The sequence below is a fragment of the Oncorhynchus keta genome, chromosome 21, assembly GCF_023373465.1.
Source record: "Oncorhynchus keta strain PuntledgeMale-10-30-2019 chromosome 21, Oket_V2, whole genome shotgun sequence".
In the NCBI taxonomy this organism is placed as follows: Eukaryota; Metazoa; Chordata; class Actinopteri; order Salmoniformes; family Salmonidae; genus Oncorhynchus; species Oncorhynchus keta.
In genome coordinates, this window is record NC_068441.1 from 8,051,695 (window position 1) to 8,069,958 (window position 18,264).

Here is an 18,264-nt window from a genome sequence, read left to right on the forward strand (position 1 = left end):
GCCAGTGCTGATCTTTCCCTCCAGAATCCAGAAGGTCCGTGATGTCAGCCTCTGTCTTTAGTACAACACAGAGTCAATAGCCGTCACTAATGGCCACGGAGCAGCTTTTGTAATGCATTGATCACAGCACACAGGACTCAGTGTGGGAAACTCAGATCAGCTCTCTACTCACACTGACCAGTGGCCTCAAGACAGAGGACACATCTGCTACGTTTGACCTCCAGAATGCTTGACCTTATAACTACTAATACCGATTTAAGAGCATCCTTGCTATTGATACTGATGACCCCTAAAATACTGAAAACCAAGGTATACATTATCCTGGTATCTATCCACTCACCTGTTAATGTTGACTAAAAGCTTATATATTCCCAAACATTCTGACTGACTGAAAATACAAACATGCATAAAATAACCAGGAATTAAAATTGTGAAACATTGTCACACATCATCATATTGTTAAATGTAACTACCGGTATGTGTGAAGTAAAACCATATTGTAGAGTCGTTAATTAACTTCAGAAGTCATATCCATGGAGAGAATAAAATGTTTCTAAGTCAGTGATGAAGCTTGGATACAGAATATTACATTCAACAATGTCCTTACAGGTGCAGATTAATAACACTATCCTTTTCTTTAGAGAATCAGTGTCAGTCTCACACCTGTAAGTTGTAATGTTGAGCGTGTGCTCTGTTAGTGTCATTGATGCCAACATCAGGTAGCAGATCTAGGGGTCACCACTTTCCCAGATTCACACAGCGCTCTGTCAGTCACTCTCCATCACCCCCACCCCTCCACCTGTTCCCCTGAGACGTGACCATTGTCCCCCAGCAATAAGAACACTGAGCATGTGGCAGCTCCACACTCCTCACTGTTCTCCCAAGCTCTCCCATTGGCTACAGACTGTGAGAAACTCCAACAAGCCCAAGACCCACACATTCATATGCAGATTTGGGACAATATATAGGAGAGATGAAGCCAGTAGAGATCAGATTCTCTCTACACAGACCTCTACAGCACAGAGATCCAGCCATGGTACCTACAATCACTTCAGCTATGATCTACTCTTAAGGAGCACCTGACTCTGACAAACAAGGTAAATTGAAGATTCAAATTCAATGACATTTATTCAATTGTATTGATTGATTGTTAATCTGCTTCAATAATGTCATACACCAGAATAAGGTTATTAATGCCTCTCCTTATCTCTTCTTGCAGCTAAGAAAGCCAGTGGTGGAGAAGTTACGCAGAGATCGTATCAACAACAGCATTGAGCAGCTCAAGTCTCTCCTGGTTCCAGAGATCCTCAACCAGCAGCCCGACTCCAAGCTGGACAAAGCCGACATCCTTGAGATGACAGTTTGCTTCCTGAGACGACAGCAACAGAACCAGCCAGTGAGCACCTCCTCCTGCTCAGCACCTGTCAATCAGGGTTACTCCAGGTGTGTCCATGAGATTGTTCACTTCCTGTCTAAAGATGAGCAGAAGTCACAGTCCCAGAGAAGACTGCTAAACCACTTCCAGTGCCTGCAGCCATCCTCTGATAAGAACAGGAGGGAGATTGACCGTCCTCAGCTAAGCTCCCCAGCCCAGCACAGCATCAGCAAAGAGAAGAGTCCAGTAAACATCGCCCCCTGGAGGCCCTGGTAGAGACCCACAGACTGGAGCTCCACTCAGACAAACACAACGGATGGACCATGTTGGTCTAAGATTAATTTCATGGACAGTAATGAGTATAATAAAATATATTCTTCATCTTCTGCTTATGCAGGAGTTTTTAAAGTCTTGCTGTGAGACGTTTAATTAAAGTTGTACTGAACAAGTTAACGTTCTCTGAGAAAATGATCAAATCGATAATTGAAATAACGTTAATGTTTTGTGAAACGTGTTGATTATATTAATCTTGTTTTTATATTCATGATCAACAATACCTTTAATGCTCCTCCATGAGAACTTTTCACCCACAATAGATATTATATAATCAGTCTGTTTGTGATTATCTATGACTGATCTGTTTAAAGGTCAAAATGTATAAGACATAAACCTATTGCCACTACATTTGTGTAGTGATATCGTCATATTGACTTTGTATTGAGCATCTTCTGTGAAGCATGTATCAGTTATATATTTGATATTGATCAACTTGAGCTACAGCATCAATGTTCCTCCGTGAGGATTATTTACCCAAACTGGGTATTATACCTGCAATCATCACTCTGTGATTAACAATATTTTATTTGTTTAAAGATCGAACTTCATTTGTGAAATGATCAATCATGTTATTTGAATAATGTGTTTATTGCAAATGGGAGAAAGAAATGTCTAATTGAAAAACCCTTGTTTATTTTAAACAATTATGTTGTCTTTCATAAAGACAGTAACTTTGTATCCTGTACTCTGATAGAGTATCATATCTTGGAGATTTGTTCAAGTTCTTGTTGTGATGTTTAATCACTGTATTTCTCTTGAAATATTTACCTTAAATTAAGGTATTCAATGATGTGACTCAGTGAGTCAGTCTGAATAAATACACAAATCATCAAATGAAATATTTTTGTCTGTTGCTTCATTCTTTTCTTGACCAATACAATCCTCCAACATTAAATGGTTAAATTACTGATTTATGAAACTCCACATAGAATAAGTGGCTGATTCAAATGGAATAAGAATGATGACCCAAGACTATGCAGAAATTATATTGACTGCATTGGAATGCAACACTCAATTTAATCAATATATTCATTTTTATCTCTAGGTGCTTCATTGAAAATCTACAGAGTAATATCAAAGTTAAGAGACATTTCTCGTCAAAAATGATTATTTTACTGTCATTGTTTTTATATAAAATATAACAGTCATATCATATCTTGTTGTAGTAAAGGTGTAATGAACTATAGAGATGTAAGTGATCATCATTCTGACTTCCTTAGGAGACATGACTCATGTGTTTTTTTATTCATGCACCTGTTTTAAATAAATGTATTTTCAGTGTTTCAGAAAGTGATCAATTATTTTAGTTTAGTCATAATATATCAGTGATTCCAGGTGTTGGGCAAAAACTAGGACTGTCATCTTAATGCTTTAAATGTTTAGAGCAGCTGTGCCCCTCAAACTCAATAGCTAATGTGATGTGTAATAAGACACACTTCTATTGTTCCTCTTTTCAAAGCAGTGAATGGAGAGAATGTGGGAAACCGAGGAGAATTCACTCACAGGGCCCCTTCAGGACAATAGACTGGGACCTCGACCCTGGACTGTCAGGGGTTAGAGTGGGGGACTGTGTCTCTATGGGAAATCAATGGATATATTTCTGATAATCCCACAACATTTTTTTTGCATTTTGAAAGCACTTTTAGGCAGTACTTACCCCTTCTTCAAAATGAATGCAGTTAATTATGTTTTTATTCTGTTTCTATGTGGGGCATGGTTGAAAACATTATATTTCTTTGTATAAACAGAGAATTGATTCTCTGTAACAGTGAATCTTTATCTGTTGCTTAGGATACATATTTGTGTATTGAGCTTCACCCCCGAAGGGATTGATAGGAACTGCTTGTGTAGAGATGAATTAGAATTTAACAAGGCACAGTTATATTGTTTGGTGGAAGCTCTCTCAATGGGAAAAGTGTGGGAAAGCTCTGGAGAGCAGATTCACAGTTTAGTGTCCTCATCAGTCCCACCAGCACCTGTGAATCTCTATGGTGAATTGGCACACTTCTATTGTTCAGGGGATAGAATGGGTGGGAAGGGGTATTTTGGGTTATTTTTTACTCTTTCTTAGGAAGGAAATACGATAATTATTACATTTAAAACAATCTGATTCATTTACTTAAGTTATGATAGGTTTTCTCTGTCATGATGATGGACAGAGTTTTATTCTTTACATTAATGTTGTTGAGTTATTTGTCTGAAAAACAATTAACAGCAATCCATTCTAATAAGGCATGCAAAAGTTAACCCTTCGTCGATTTATAATGAAACAAATCACAGACAATCATTTTCAACAGAGTACTCAATATCATGTGTTCTAAGCCGTGATAGGATGAAAATGTATTTATAAAGGTATGTCCTGTTAGTATAATCTTGCCAGTGCTGATCTTTCCCTCCAGAATCCAGAAGGTCTGTGACGTCAGCCTCTGTCTTTAGTACAACACAGTCAATAGCCGTCACTAATGGTCTACTGAGCAGCTTTTGTAATGCATTGATCACAGCACACAGCACTCAGTGTGGGAAACTCAGATCAGCTCTCTACTCACACTGACCAGTGGCCTCAAGACAGAGGACACATCTGCTACATTTGAACTCCAGAATGCTTGACCTTATAACTACTAATACTGAGTTAAGAGCATCCTTGCTATTGATACTGATGACCCCTTAAAATACTGAAATCCAAGGAACACATTATCCTGGTATCTATCCACTCACCTGTTAATGTTGACTAAAATCTTAGTAATTCCCAAACATTCTGACTGACTGAAAATACAAATATGTATGAATTTAAACAGGAATAGAAAATGTGAAACATTGTCACACATCATCATATTGTTAAATGTAACTACCGGTATGTGCGAAGTAAAACCATATTGTAGAGTCATTCATTAATATCAGAGGTCATATCCACGGTGAAAGAATAAAATGATCTAAATCCGTGATGAAGCGTGTGTAACCGGTGCTGTCCTGCACCGCTCTGCGTTGTGTGTGGTTGATTGAGACTATAGACGTGGACTTTGGAGATCAGGTAGTTTTAATCAAGCACAATTCTCTTTCTGCCTCCTGCATCTCCATCCAAAAGGAAATAAAACGTTTGCAGAGCACATATGTTCTGCGTATCGTCGCCTCTTTCTCTCATAGTGCATCAAAATGATTTGAGCACGAGCACGCAGGGCAAAACATAAGTACACGCTCCCCTACTCTCAGAATGCAGGCATGCAAAATAACAAATCAACATGCCATATTAATATATGGTGAAATTCACACAACTGTTACGCGTGGATACAGAATACTACATTCAGCAATGTCCTTATAGGTGGAGATTAATAACACTGTTTGTTTACATTTACATTACATTTAAGTCATTTAGCAGACGCTCTTATCCAGAGCGACTTACAAATTGGTGCATTCACCTTATGACATCCAGTAGAACAGTCACTTTACAATAGTGCATCTAAATCTTAAAGGGGGGTGAGAAGGATTACTTATCCTATCCTAGGTATTCCTTAAAGAGGTGGGGTTTCAGGTGTCTCCGGAAGGTGGTGATTGACTCCGCTGTCCTGGCGTCGTGAGGGAGTTTGTTCCACCATTGGGGGGCCAGAGCAGCGAACAGTTTTGACTGGGCTGAGCGGGAACCGTACTTCCTCAGTGGTAGGGAGGTGAGCAGGCCAGAGGTGGATGAACGCAGTGCCCTTGTTTGGGTGTAGGGCCTGATCAGAGCCTGGAGGTACTGAGGTGCCGTTCCCCTCACAGCTCCGTAGGCAAGCACCATGGTCTTGTAGCGGATGCGAGCTTCAACTGGAAGCCAGTGGAGAGAGCGGAGGAGCGGGGTGACGTGAGAGAACTTGGGAAGGTTGAACACCAGACGGGCTGCGGCGTTCTGGATGAGTTGTAGGGGTTTAATGGCACAGGCAGGGAGCCCAGCCAACAGCGAGTTGCAGTAATCCAGACGGGAGATGACAAGTGCCTGGATTAGGACCTGCGCCGCTTCCTGTGTGAGGCAGGGTCGTACTCTGCGGATGTTGTAGAGCATGAACCTACAGGAACGGGCCACCGCCTTGATGTTAGTTGAGAACGACAGGGTGTCGTCCAGGATCACGCCAAGGTTCTTAGCGCTCTGGGAGGAGGACACAATGGAGTTGTCAACCATGATGGCGAGATCATGGAACGGGCAGTCCTTCCCCGGGAGGAAGAGCAGCTCCGTCTTGCCGAGGTTCAGCTTGAGGTGGTGATCCGTCATCCACACTGATATGTCTGCCAGACATGCAGAGATGCGATTCGCCACCTGGTCATCAGAAGGGAGAAAGGAGAAGATTAATTGTGTGTCGTCTGCATAGCAATGATAGGAGAGACCATGTGAGGTTATGACAGAGCCAAGTGACTTGGTGTATAGCGAGAATAGGAGAGGGCCTAGAACAGAGCCCTGGGGGACACCAGTGGTGAGAGCGCGTGGTGAGGAGACAGATTCTCGCCACGCCACCTGGTAGGAGCGACCTGTCAGGTAGGACGCAATCCAAGAGTGGGCCGCGCCGGAGATGCCCAACTCGGAGAGGGTGGAGAGGAGGATCTGATGGTTCACAGTATCGAAGGCAGCCGATAGGTCTAGAAGGATGAGAGCAGAGGAGAGAGAGTTAGCTTTAGCAGTGCGGAGCGCCTCCGTGATACAGAGAAGAGCAGTCTCAGTTGAATGACTAGTCTTGAAACCTGACTGATTTGGATCAAGAAGGTCATTCAGAGAGAGATAGCGGGAGAGCTGGCCAAGGACGGCACGTTCAAGAGTTTTGGAGAGAAAAGAAAGAAGGGATACTGGTCTGTAGTTGTTGACATCGGAGGGATCGAGTGTAGGTTTTTTCAGAAGGGGTGCAACTCTCGCTCTCTTGAAGACGGAAGGGACGTAGCCAGCGGTCAGGGATGAGTTGATGAGCGAGGTGAGGTAAGGGAGAAGGTCTCCGGAAATGGTCTGGAGAAGAGAGGAGGGGATAGGGTCAAGCGGGCAGGTTGTTGGGCGGCCGGCCGTCACAAGACGCGAGATTTCATCTGGAGAGAGAGGGGAGAAAGAGGTCAGAGCACAGGGTAGGGCAGTGTGAGCAGAACCAGCGGTGCCGTTTGACTTAGCAAACGAGGATCGGATGTCGTCGACCTTCTTTTCAAAATGGTTGACGAAGTCATCTGCAGAGAGGGAGGAGGGGGGGGAGGGGGAGGCGGATTCAGGAGGGAGGAGAAGGTGGCAAAGAGCTTCCTAGGGTTAGAGGCAGCTGCTTGGAATTTAGAGTGGTAGAAAATGGCTTTAGCAGCAGAGACAGAGGAGGAAAATGTAGAGAGGAGGGAGTGAAAGGATGCCAGGTCCGCAGGGAGGCGAGTTTTCCTCCATTTTCACTCGGCTGCCCGGAGCCCTGTTCTGTGAGCTCGCAATGAGTCGTCGAGCCACGGAGCGGGAGGGGAGGACCGAGCCGGCCTGGAGGATAGGGGACATAGAGAGTCAAAGGATGCAGAAAGGGAGGAGAGGAGGGTTGAGGAGGCAGAATCAGGAGATAGGTTGGAGAAGGTTTGAGCAGAGGGAAGAGATGATAGGATGGAAGAGGAGAGAGTAGCGGGGAGAGAGAGCGAAGGTTGGGACGGCGCGATACCATCCGAGTAGGGGCAGTGTGGGAGGTGTTGGATGAGAGCGAGAGGGAAAAGGATACAAGGTAGTGGTCGGAGACTTGGAGGGGAGTTGCAATGAGGTTAGTGGAAGAACAGCATCTAGTAAAGATGAGGTCGAGCGTATTGCCTGTCTTGTGAGTAGGGGGGGAAGGTGAGAGGGTGAGGTCAAAAGAGGAGAGGAGTGGAAAGAAGGAGGCAGAGTGGAATGAGTCAAAGGTAGACGTGGGGAGGTTAAAGTCGCCCAGCACTGTGAGAGGTGAGCCGTCCTCAGGAACGGAGCTTATCAAGGCATCAAGCTCATTGATGAACTCTCCGAGGGAGCCTGGAGGGCGATAAATGATAAGGATGTTAAGCTTGAAAGGTCTGGTAACTGTGACAGCATGGAATTCAAAGGAGGCGATAGACAGATGGGTAAGGGGAGAAAGAGAGAATGACCACTTGGGAGAGATGAGGATCCCGGTGCCACCACCCCGCTGACCAGAAGCTCTCGGGGTGTGCGAGAACACGTGGGCGGACGAAGAGAGAGCAGTAGGAGTAGCAGTGTTGTCTGTGGTGATCCATGTTTCCGTCAGTGCCAAGAAGTCGAGGGACTGGAGGGAGGCATAGGCTGAGATGAACTCTGCCTTGTTGGCTGCAGATCGGCAGTTCCAGAGGCTACCGGAGACCTGGAACTCCACGTGGGTCGTGCGCGCTGGGACCACCAGATTAGGGTGGCCGCGGCCACGCGGTGTGGAGCGTTTGTATGGTCTGTGCAGAGAGGAGAGAACAGGGCTAGACAGACACATAGTTGACAGGCTACAGAAGAGGCTACGCTAATGCAAAGGAGATTGGAATGACAAGTGGACTACACGTCTCGAATGTTCAGAAAGTTAAGCTTACGTAGCAAGAATCTTATTGACTAAAATGATACAGTACTGCTGAAGTAGGCTAGCTGGCAGTGGCTGCGTTGTTGACACTACACTAATCAAGTCGTTCCGTTGAGTGTAATAGTTACTGCAGTGCTGCTATTCGGGGGCTAGCTGGCTAGCTAGCAGTGTTGTTTACGTTACGTTAAAAGAACGACAATAGCTGGCTAGCTAACCTAGAAAATCGCTCTAGACTACACAATTATCTTTGATACAAAGACGGCTATGTAGCTAGCTATGTAGCTAGCTACGATCAAACAAATCAAACCGTTGTACTGTAATGAAATGAAATGAAAATGTGATACTACCTGTGAATGCGACCGGGTTTTAATTAGAGAATCTGTGTCAGTCTCACACCTGTAAGGTGTAAGTTGTAATGTTGAGCGTGTGCTCTGTTAGTGTCATTGATGCCAACATCAGGCAGCAGATCTAGGGGTTACCACTTTCCCAGATTCACACAGCGCTCTGTCAGTCACTCTCCATCACCCCCACCCCTCCACCTAGTCCCCTGAGACGTGACCATTGTCCCCCAGCAATAAGAACACTGAGCATGTGAAACTCCACACTCCTTACTGTTCTCCCAAGCTCTCCCATTGGCTACAGACTGTGAGAAACTCCAACAAGCCCAAGACCCACACATTCATATGCAGATTTGGGACAATATATAGGAGAGATGAAGCCAGTAGAGATCAGATTCTCTCTACACAGACCTCTACAGCACAGAGATCCAGCCATGTTACCTACAATCACTTCAACCAAGATCTACTCTGAGGAGCACCTGACTCTGACAAACAAGGTAAATTGAAGATTCAAATTCAATGACATTTATTCAATTGTATTGATTGATTGATTTTTTTCTTTCAATAATGTCACACACCAGAATTTAGGTAATTAATCACTCCTTTTCTCTTCTTGCAGCTAAGAAAACAATTGGAGAAGTTACACAGAGATCGTATCAACAACAACATTTAGCAATTCAAGTCTTTTCTGGTTCCGGAGATCCTCAATCAGCAGTCCGACTCCAAGCTGGAGAATTTCAACATCCTGGAGATTACAGTTTGCTTCCTGAGATGACAGCAACAGGACCAGCCAATCAGGAGGATTTCCTCCTCCTGCTCAGCACCTGTCAATCAGGGTTACTCCAAGTGTGTCCAAGAGATTGTTCACTTCCTGTCTAAAGATGAGGTGAAGACACAGTCCCAGAGAAGCCTGCTGAGCCACTTCTAGAGCCTGCAGCCATTCTCTGATGAGAACAGGAGGGAGAGTGACCTGCCTCATCCTCCCAGCCCAGCATCTGCAAATATTAGAGTCCCGTCAACATCGCCCTCTGGAGGCCTTGTTTGAGACCTACAGACTGGAGCTCCACTCAGACAACCACAATGGACAATTGTCATCTATTTTTAATGTGGGGATAATAAGAATTCCCATTTTGCTGTTGCAGGATGTTTAAAAATTCTTGCTGTGATTGAGAATTTTACTTCAGTTGTGCTGAAGTCGATGCATTTTCCTGAGAAAATGATCTGATCTACAAAAGCTACATTTTTGTAGTGTTAAAATTAAATCATAATAATTTATGTTTCATGAAAAATATGTTGATTATGTTGATCATGTGTTCATTCATGGTCAACATCAGCTGCAATGGTTCTCTTAGAGGACTTCCAACCCAAATGGGTGTTATATCGTCAATATATTTTTGATTTCTTTGATTGATCTGTTTTGAAGTTCAAACTCTATAAGATACAAACGTATTGCCTCTACATTTGTGTAGTGATATAGTCATATTGACATTGTATTGAGCATCTTCTGTGAAGCATGTATCAGTTATTATTTGACATTGATGAACTTGAGCTACGGCGCCAACGTCCCTCCATGAAATCACTATGTGACGAGCACTATTTGATCTGTTTTAAGATCAGTCTTTACATGTGAAAATGTTGCTTACAATTACCTGAACAACATTACCTGAACAACTGGAGAACACATTTTTCTCATTCTAAAACCCTTGTTTATTCTTCAATCCTGTTAGACTTTACATACACTCATATCAGTTGTGACTACATATATTTTCATACGGTGCCCCCATGGGGATTGAACCCATTATGACTGGAGTTTCAAGCACCATGCTCTACCAAGAGAGCGAAGCCAAACTAGTGGAGTACCAGTATCTCTTGGAAATGTATCAAAGTTGCAGTTGTGATGTTCACTCACTTTATTTGCGCCTTAAGGTGTTCTCTACAAAGTGATTCATCGAGTCAATTTGAATAAATTGAAAATATATCAAATGAATTATTTTGCTTTTCCCTATCATTGCTATGCTAACATTTCGGCTCAACATGTCAAATACTTCAAATGTGACATTTTGGTCTAAGATGAATGTATTAAGCAGTGATTAAGACGGGCGTGAAGATATATTCTTCATCAGAATGTGCAGGGGATTTGTGATGTTCTTTAAAGTACTATCTCATAATGTGTAGGCCTACCTGAAATATAACTACACTGTACCATCACGATTACCACGTATGTTGTGGTAACATGATATGTGATGTTAGTGAAAGTGAATGCCACTTGAGACATTGTTTTTAAACATTCAAATGAAGCCCTGTTAGTACATCTCCATTTACACTGGTGTGGGCACAAAAAAAACAACTTTTCTATCAAGAACTAGTGCCATTTAAAGAACAAATTGTTTCGTAACTGATCTTGAGCAATGAGATAAAACCAAAACATGGCTGCTACTTGTTGTTGGACGTGGGCAGAAAACAATCATTTTGTGAGTTAAAAGTAACCAAAATTATTAGCACAAGGCACGATGTTGAAACAATATGTACCAGGCCTATACATGCACATTTGGAAGTCGGAGGTTCCTGTAAATAAGATACAAGAAAGGAAGAAAAGAAAATCGAGAGCAATAAGCTTAATTTGATGATTTACTCAGGATTTACTCAGATCAGGATTCAATGAATGATCTTAATTTAAGGTAAACATTTCAAGACGAATAAAGTGATTAAACATCACGACAAAAACATATTACTGCACTGTCGGAGCTAGAAGCACAAGCATTTCACTACACCCACAATAACATCTGCTAAACACATGTATGTGACCAATAAAATGTGATTTGATTTGATATCACTACACAAATGTACTGGTAAAAAAAAAACGTCTCAGAAATGTTGTTGGTTAGATTATATCATTATATAATACCTATTTTAGGTTAAAAGTCCTCAAGGAGGATCGTTAAAACGTATTGTTGATTATGAATCAACACATGATCAACATAATCAACACGTTTCCCAAGATTACGACTTTAATTATAGCGCTACAAAAATGTTGTTTTCTCATAGATCAAATTATTTTCTTGGAAACGTATCTTCTCCATCTTTTGTTTTTGCAGGAGGTTTTCAAAGTCTTGCTGTGACTGAGACTATTCATTTCAGTTGTGCTAAAGATATCTCTTCCTGTTCTCATTGCTGTCCTTTACATTTATGTCAGACCAACATGGCCCGTTGTGTTTGTCTGAGTAGGGCTCCTGTCTGTAGGTCTCTACCAGGGCCTCTAGAGGGCGCTATCGACTGGACTCCTCTCTATGCTGATGCTCTGCTGGGTTGTTTCCATAGTTCTGAAAAAAGGCTTTATGAAGTGAGATGGATATTTTGGTCATAAGCTTTCTGGGATAATGAGTAATCATCAAAGCAACCAAAACTGGCTTGTGGATTGTGGATATTTCCAGGAAGGAAATATTTCTTGCCATCGATTAAAGGTTATGAAATGTCTAATTATCATTTTTTAATTGCAATGCTAAAAATCACCAGTAGACAGCAGTCTTACAACATCTGTCTGTAATTTCTGAGCCAACCTCCAAATCAAGTCCATCTCTAGTGTCCGGAGAACCCAGCGGTCCTTCTGCAGCTCAGTTGGTAGAGCATGGCGCTTGTAACGCCAGGGTAGTGGGTTTGATTCCCGGGACCACCCATACGTAGAATGTATGCACACATGACTGTAAGTTGCTTTGGATAAAAGCGTCTGCTAAATGGCATTTATTATTATTACAATTAAACCATTAAGTGTAGGTACTCTTAATCACACACGATTGCTTTAGACTAATAGATAATACAATCCATTAGTTGTAAATATTGATATTGACTCTCTTGCTACCTCACTGTGTCCACCAGGTACATCAGCACATTTAAGGGCTGATGGTCTTGGTGACAATGATAATAATATGTCTGTCAGGGGTGCATCTTTGGTTTTAGAAGTGGGGGGGATCAGAAATACAGTGTAGACATTGTTCATGTTGTAAATGACTATTGAAGCTGGAAACGGCTGATTTTTAATGGAATATCTACATTGGCGTACAGAGGCCCATTATCAGCAACAATTACTCCTCTGTTCCAATGGCATGTTGTGTTAGCTAATCCAAGTTACAACGCTGTGTACTACTCCCTTCACAGAACAGCGCAAACTGGCTTTAACCAGAATAGAAAGAGGAGTGGGAGGCCCCGGTGCACAAATGAGCAAGAGGACAAGTACATTAGAGTGTCTAGTTTGAGAAACAGGTGCCTCACAAGTCCTTAACTGGCAGATTCATTAAATAGTACCCACAAAACACCAGTCTCAAGGTCAACAGTGAAGAGGCGACTCCGGGATGCTGGCCTTCTAGGCAGAGTTCCTCTGTCCAGCGTCTGTGTTCTTTTGCCCATTCTAATCTTTTATTTTTATTGGCCAGTCTGAGATATGGCTTTTTCTTTGCAACTCTGCCGAGGAAGGCCAGCATCCCAAAGAAATGCTTTCATTGCAGTGTCTCACAATGACAGATTTATATTTAAGTAAATAGTAACAAATGCAAATTGAGCCAGGGGAAACCAAGGGCACTGCTCTCATAGGAAACAGGATGCTTTCAAACGGTTTGGCAGTCCTGTAATGGTGCAGATGGCCTCAAATACCCGTGGTCAGACTGGCCGTGCCAGATCACAAACCGATCTGGCACAACCAGGCTACGTCCTCACATAGACGTTCCCTCATCTCTCTCAGAGTGCAAACTGGGCACTGGGCAGTGCATCAGCGACAGGACAGGAGGAGTGCAGTGAATATCAAGCAGAAAGAACTGGGCTGATAGTGATTACTGACCAGAGCCCCAGAGTGACTGAGAGAGCTAGAAGAGGCTCCCCGCTCACTCTCACTCTTAGACTCTGTCACAATGTGCCACTATGTTTGCTCCCGGTTCACACAATACAATCCCACCAGAGTCATTACAGCATCACTGCTGGAGACAGTCCACTGATGAAAAGAGTAGGCCTAAACTAGTGCTCCATCCAAACTCCACTGGGTCCACAGGGAACTTCCTGAATGGAGTTGCCAAGTGTTTGGGGGTAAACGGTGGTTTCAAAAACACATTGGAGAAATAGGGACATTGTGTAATTTCCCCCCCGATATTTTCATACTTTGTGTCTGGCGATTGTCAGCTGAAGGATACTTAAGAATATAATGTTCTCTAAATGATGTTAACATTATTCATTTGTATCATGATCTTTGCAAGAGAGATTTTGCCAATCTAACAAGTGCAGCAGTAAGTCCATACAGACCCGAGTTGCTGAGACAGGCACCTTCGATCAATTCTTCAGCGTGTGGCATTAAAAAGGAGAGACGTGCCTGAGAGAAGGCATGTCTGTCTGCGCACCCTTCTCCATGCAGATGGCTGAGGGACCCACCACCAGGAACAGATCCACGGCTACATCCACTACAGTCAAGGGTGACACTCACTCAGACATTCTGTTTCCCTGCACTTGCAGATATGAACAGGCCCAAGAGGTTTACTGACTGTGCGACTTGACTAGGAAGAACTGCCGTCACTGGTTCTTCCTGCCCTGGTCACGAAGTTAAGAAATAATCCCCCTGTCTCCTAGGATATCCAGGCCCCGGGGTGTGGAGTTGAAGAGGAGGAGCTGGTCTGTAGTTCTCCCTCTCTGGACTATCTGGGAGGAGGGGCATCATCAGTTGGAGTGCATGAAGTGCAACTGTCACATAGTCCTGAAACAAAGCCAGTGACTTAATTGCACACATTCCTATGAAGCAATGTTGGATGTCTGAGACAGTTCTCAGGGAACAACACATATGAATGTACACGATATGCTGGAATCTGTAGAACTCTCGCCCACCCCTGGCAGACCACCCCTTTGATACCAGTGTGGAAAAGAAGCCACCTATCCCAAGCATCATCTCCACCCTTGTGGATACCATTCAGAAAATAGCTGCTATGATTAAAATGTTGGGATTCTACAAATCGTCAGTGATAATTCATGGTTAAACTGATACTGTTCCCAATTACTGCAGTGAGTAGTGCAAATTATTGATCCTCCATGGCTGGAGAGGAATGCATAGGCCTCAGTGTTTTGGATATTGAAAAACATGTTAATCCATATATATATATATTTTTTCCCTTATCTCTGTATCTGAAAACATCAAAGCTCTTTAAATTCTGTTTTAATAAAAGGGGACTGTGAGTTCTGTAGCGCCAATGCCTTTAACGTCTTATGAGTTTCATGTTCACAGCTATTAGGGGCTATTTGAGACATTGTCCCGAACCTGCTGTCCCTCCCTCCCTCCCTCCCCTGTTCTTAATGACCACGTACTCTTATAATCTCCATCCAGCACAGACAGAAGAGGACTGGCCACCCCTCAGAGCCTGGAACCTCTAGGTCTCTTCCTAGGTTCCAGCCTTTCTAGGGAGTTTTTCCAAGCCACTGTGCTTCTACATCTGCATTGCTTGCTCTCTGGCGTTTTGGGTTTGGTTTTTGTTTAAGCACTTTTTGGTAACTGCTGATGTAAAAAGGGCTTTATGAATAAATGCTTCTACACCTGCATTGCTTGCTGTTTGGGGTTTTAGGCTGGGTTTCTGTACAGCACTTTGAGATATCAGCTGATGTACGAAGGGCTATATAAATATATTTGATTTGATTTGATTTGATTGATTGATTGATTGATTGATTGATTGATTGATTGTAGGAATAGCATTGCCTTCTTCTGGGAATGGCATCCATTAAGTAGTTCTCTCTAGGTTTCACAATGAAGAGGGGACCCTTCCCACACAGAGGAAAAAGGTTGTGAAAATGGTGTCTTATTACCTGAATAAAGAGGTAAACCATACAAGACTTATGTGTAAATAAGGTGCATGATATAGTGAGAGGGTGTTTCCCTGCACTATTTGTAATTGGTTACAACTAAGGTATTTGCCACGTGTACCTCTGCAAGGAAGGTATGACTCGCTAGCACAAATAACTTCAGACATAGCTCACCCTTACACTATACAATGCAGCTTTATTGAACGTTACCAACAGTGAGATACGATGGTGGTCACCTGTAAGGATTCTAATCAAATCGCTATGACCAAATCCTTTTGATATTCTTTTAGATTCTAAGAACGAACACCAACAACGCTGCACTAGGTATTCCATTTACAGACCACATGTGACAGCAGACGTCGGAGGCGAAGGAGGAGAAAGTGGGCATATTAAGAACCCAAGCAGTCTAGGCGTTGTTGTTGTTGTTGTTGTTGTTGTGGGTCAGATGTGAGTCACTGTCTCCCTCCTGCTGGGGCTCACTTCCTGTGCAGCTGTGAGGAGGCCGTGAGGCCACCACTGGTTCTGCCACGTGACAACAGAACAGCATCCAGGGCTGGACGGACACACATGCCTGGTGGAGCTTGACAGGGCTTGTCCCCTCTGACGCTGCTCCCCTAGTCTCTTCCTCCATTCGTCTCTCTCTCTCTGTTGAACGGGTAGCAATTAGCCTGGGTACAAGGTTACTACTCCGCTGCTGGGCACCTTGGGGCTGACATGCTCTGACTGACGGAGAGCTGTCTGTTCTGTTGGCTTAGTCATACGCATAGGGGTGGATCTTGGAATTGTAATGTTGACCGAGCGAAGCTTGTAAACTACTGTACATTTCCCTTTCCTCTTTGTCAGTTGTCATGGGTGGGGCCTTAGTGTTGTCATGACTTTGGCCTCTTTGAGTATAGCAACCCCATCCCCCTCTCTGCTTCAACACTTTCCTTCTTCAACTAGGCTGCTGTGGTCAGAGGTCGTAAATTCCTGAGAAGACCTCATGGACACACAGTTATAGAGAGTCGTTTTTCATGGAGGCAAAGGAAATCCTTCCACCTCACAGAACTTGAGGTACGAACAAATTTTATGTTCCGGAGAAAGTGTAAAAGATCGGTGAAGAATCGAGCTACAAACTGGTCCGTTTGTCACATCTTGGGAAGCTCATGGGAGACGGTGTGGCCACATTACCACAACACTGTTTATACAGTATAATAGCCCCAGATATAAGGTTTTACATCTAATTGTTGTATAAGATGAATGAGTGAGTATGATACTGTTTACACCATTTTACAATGTGATTTTGGACTGTTTAATGAAGGAAAACTCAAAAAGGGAATTGGATTTGAACTAAATCAGAGGACCACCCCTGAGCCCAGTTAGGGTCAGACATCCTGGGACAGCCCCTTTTCTGTAATTCCGAATAAAACCCAACTTTGAGAAATTATCACCAGACCATGTTTTTCTCCATTAGGAGAGGACAAAGGTTGCAGACCATTGCTCAATCTTTTAACCATACCACGTGGTTAAACTCTTAGACTATCGATACCGACAGAATGAGAACAAGTCTTTGATATTAATTACTAGTCTGCAGTTAGGAACTCGGTATCATTGAACGTGAAGAACGACAACCGCCGAAACATCCATTCTATAACGAATGTCACTTTGAACTATCCCCTCTAACCAAGACAGAGAGAGAGAGGGAGAAAGATGGACAATTCTACGAAAGACACAAACTTTTCACCAGCGATCAAGATGACACACTGAGCGTAAATATATATATATTGATTGAAATTGTTCCTGAATGAGTGAGCGTTCATGTGTAAAGGATTAGCATTTTAATTGTTATAATTATCACTCTGTAGTGACTTCTTGGTCGACCCCCCATTTCCCCTTTGTCTAACAAGCCGCCATGCCGGTTCAGCCCACTAGGGCACATTTTCCTATCATTTCATGTAACCACATTTACCATGTTTGTTGTTTGTTTATGCATTTCTGTGAATTACTTAGTTTGTAATAAATAAACAATTTAAGACAATTGATGTATGGATGACTCATAGTGAAGACTCGGTTCGTGCAGATAACCAACGATTTACGACGTTTGTAATGAGACTAACGTGAGGTAAAATAAATCATTAATCAGAAGACTATTGATCAGATATGAAAATATCTGAAAGGTTATATTGGGAAATTATAACTTTGCAATCTAAATACTTTCCTTGGTTGCCCCGACTTCCTAGTTAATTACAGTTACATGATTATTCAGTTTAATCGCATAATACTAATTACAGGAATCTTTCATTAAAAACGAAGTCTTCAATTTAATGATAGTAAAGACACGACAGTGTTTCCTTCCTAGGTCACATGTACAGGAAACACTCCCGGCTGTAGTCATTGAGGATATCAAGATGCCATGGAACAAATTAAGAAATGGAAATACTCCTGCCCAGGCCTACAGAAATGAGTGGGAGAGGAGAGCACAGGGATCAGACAGTAAAGAGACAGGATACTGGAGGTCTCCTTTAAGTATCTTCAAAACACTATAAATCATTTGGCAAAACTTCCCTTATCGTTTAACACCAAGGCTTTGTTTGACACAGTGGAAGGAATATGGTTCTTGGTATGATTGGCCTTACATCAGCAGATGAAATGTCCTAACCACAATTTGGTTTCAGCAGCTCCGTGGCCAGCAGTGCACCCACCTGCCTGCCAATCAGTTCTTTGCTCAGAGCAACATGCAGGCAGCCTTCAGGGTGTCATATCTCACTGTGGGTTTGACTGTAGCTCCATCCTCTCTGCTCCATCCTGGGGTCTAGGGGATGGAGGGCTGGAGGCTGAGGCATGGGCTGTGCTTTGGTCCTGCTGAGACCTTGCAGCACCAGGAAGAGGGAGAGTTGTGATTCTTGAC

At 43.1% G+C, this 18,264-nt stretch overlaps 1 pseudogene; it reads left to right on the forward strand.

The window, feature by feature from the left end:
* Positions 1 to 899: 899 nt before the first annotated feature.
* Positions 900 to 2,544, forward strand: LOC118399745 (transcription factor HES-5-like; annotated as a pseudogene).
* Positions 2,545 to 18,264: the final 15,720 nt, after the last annotated feature.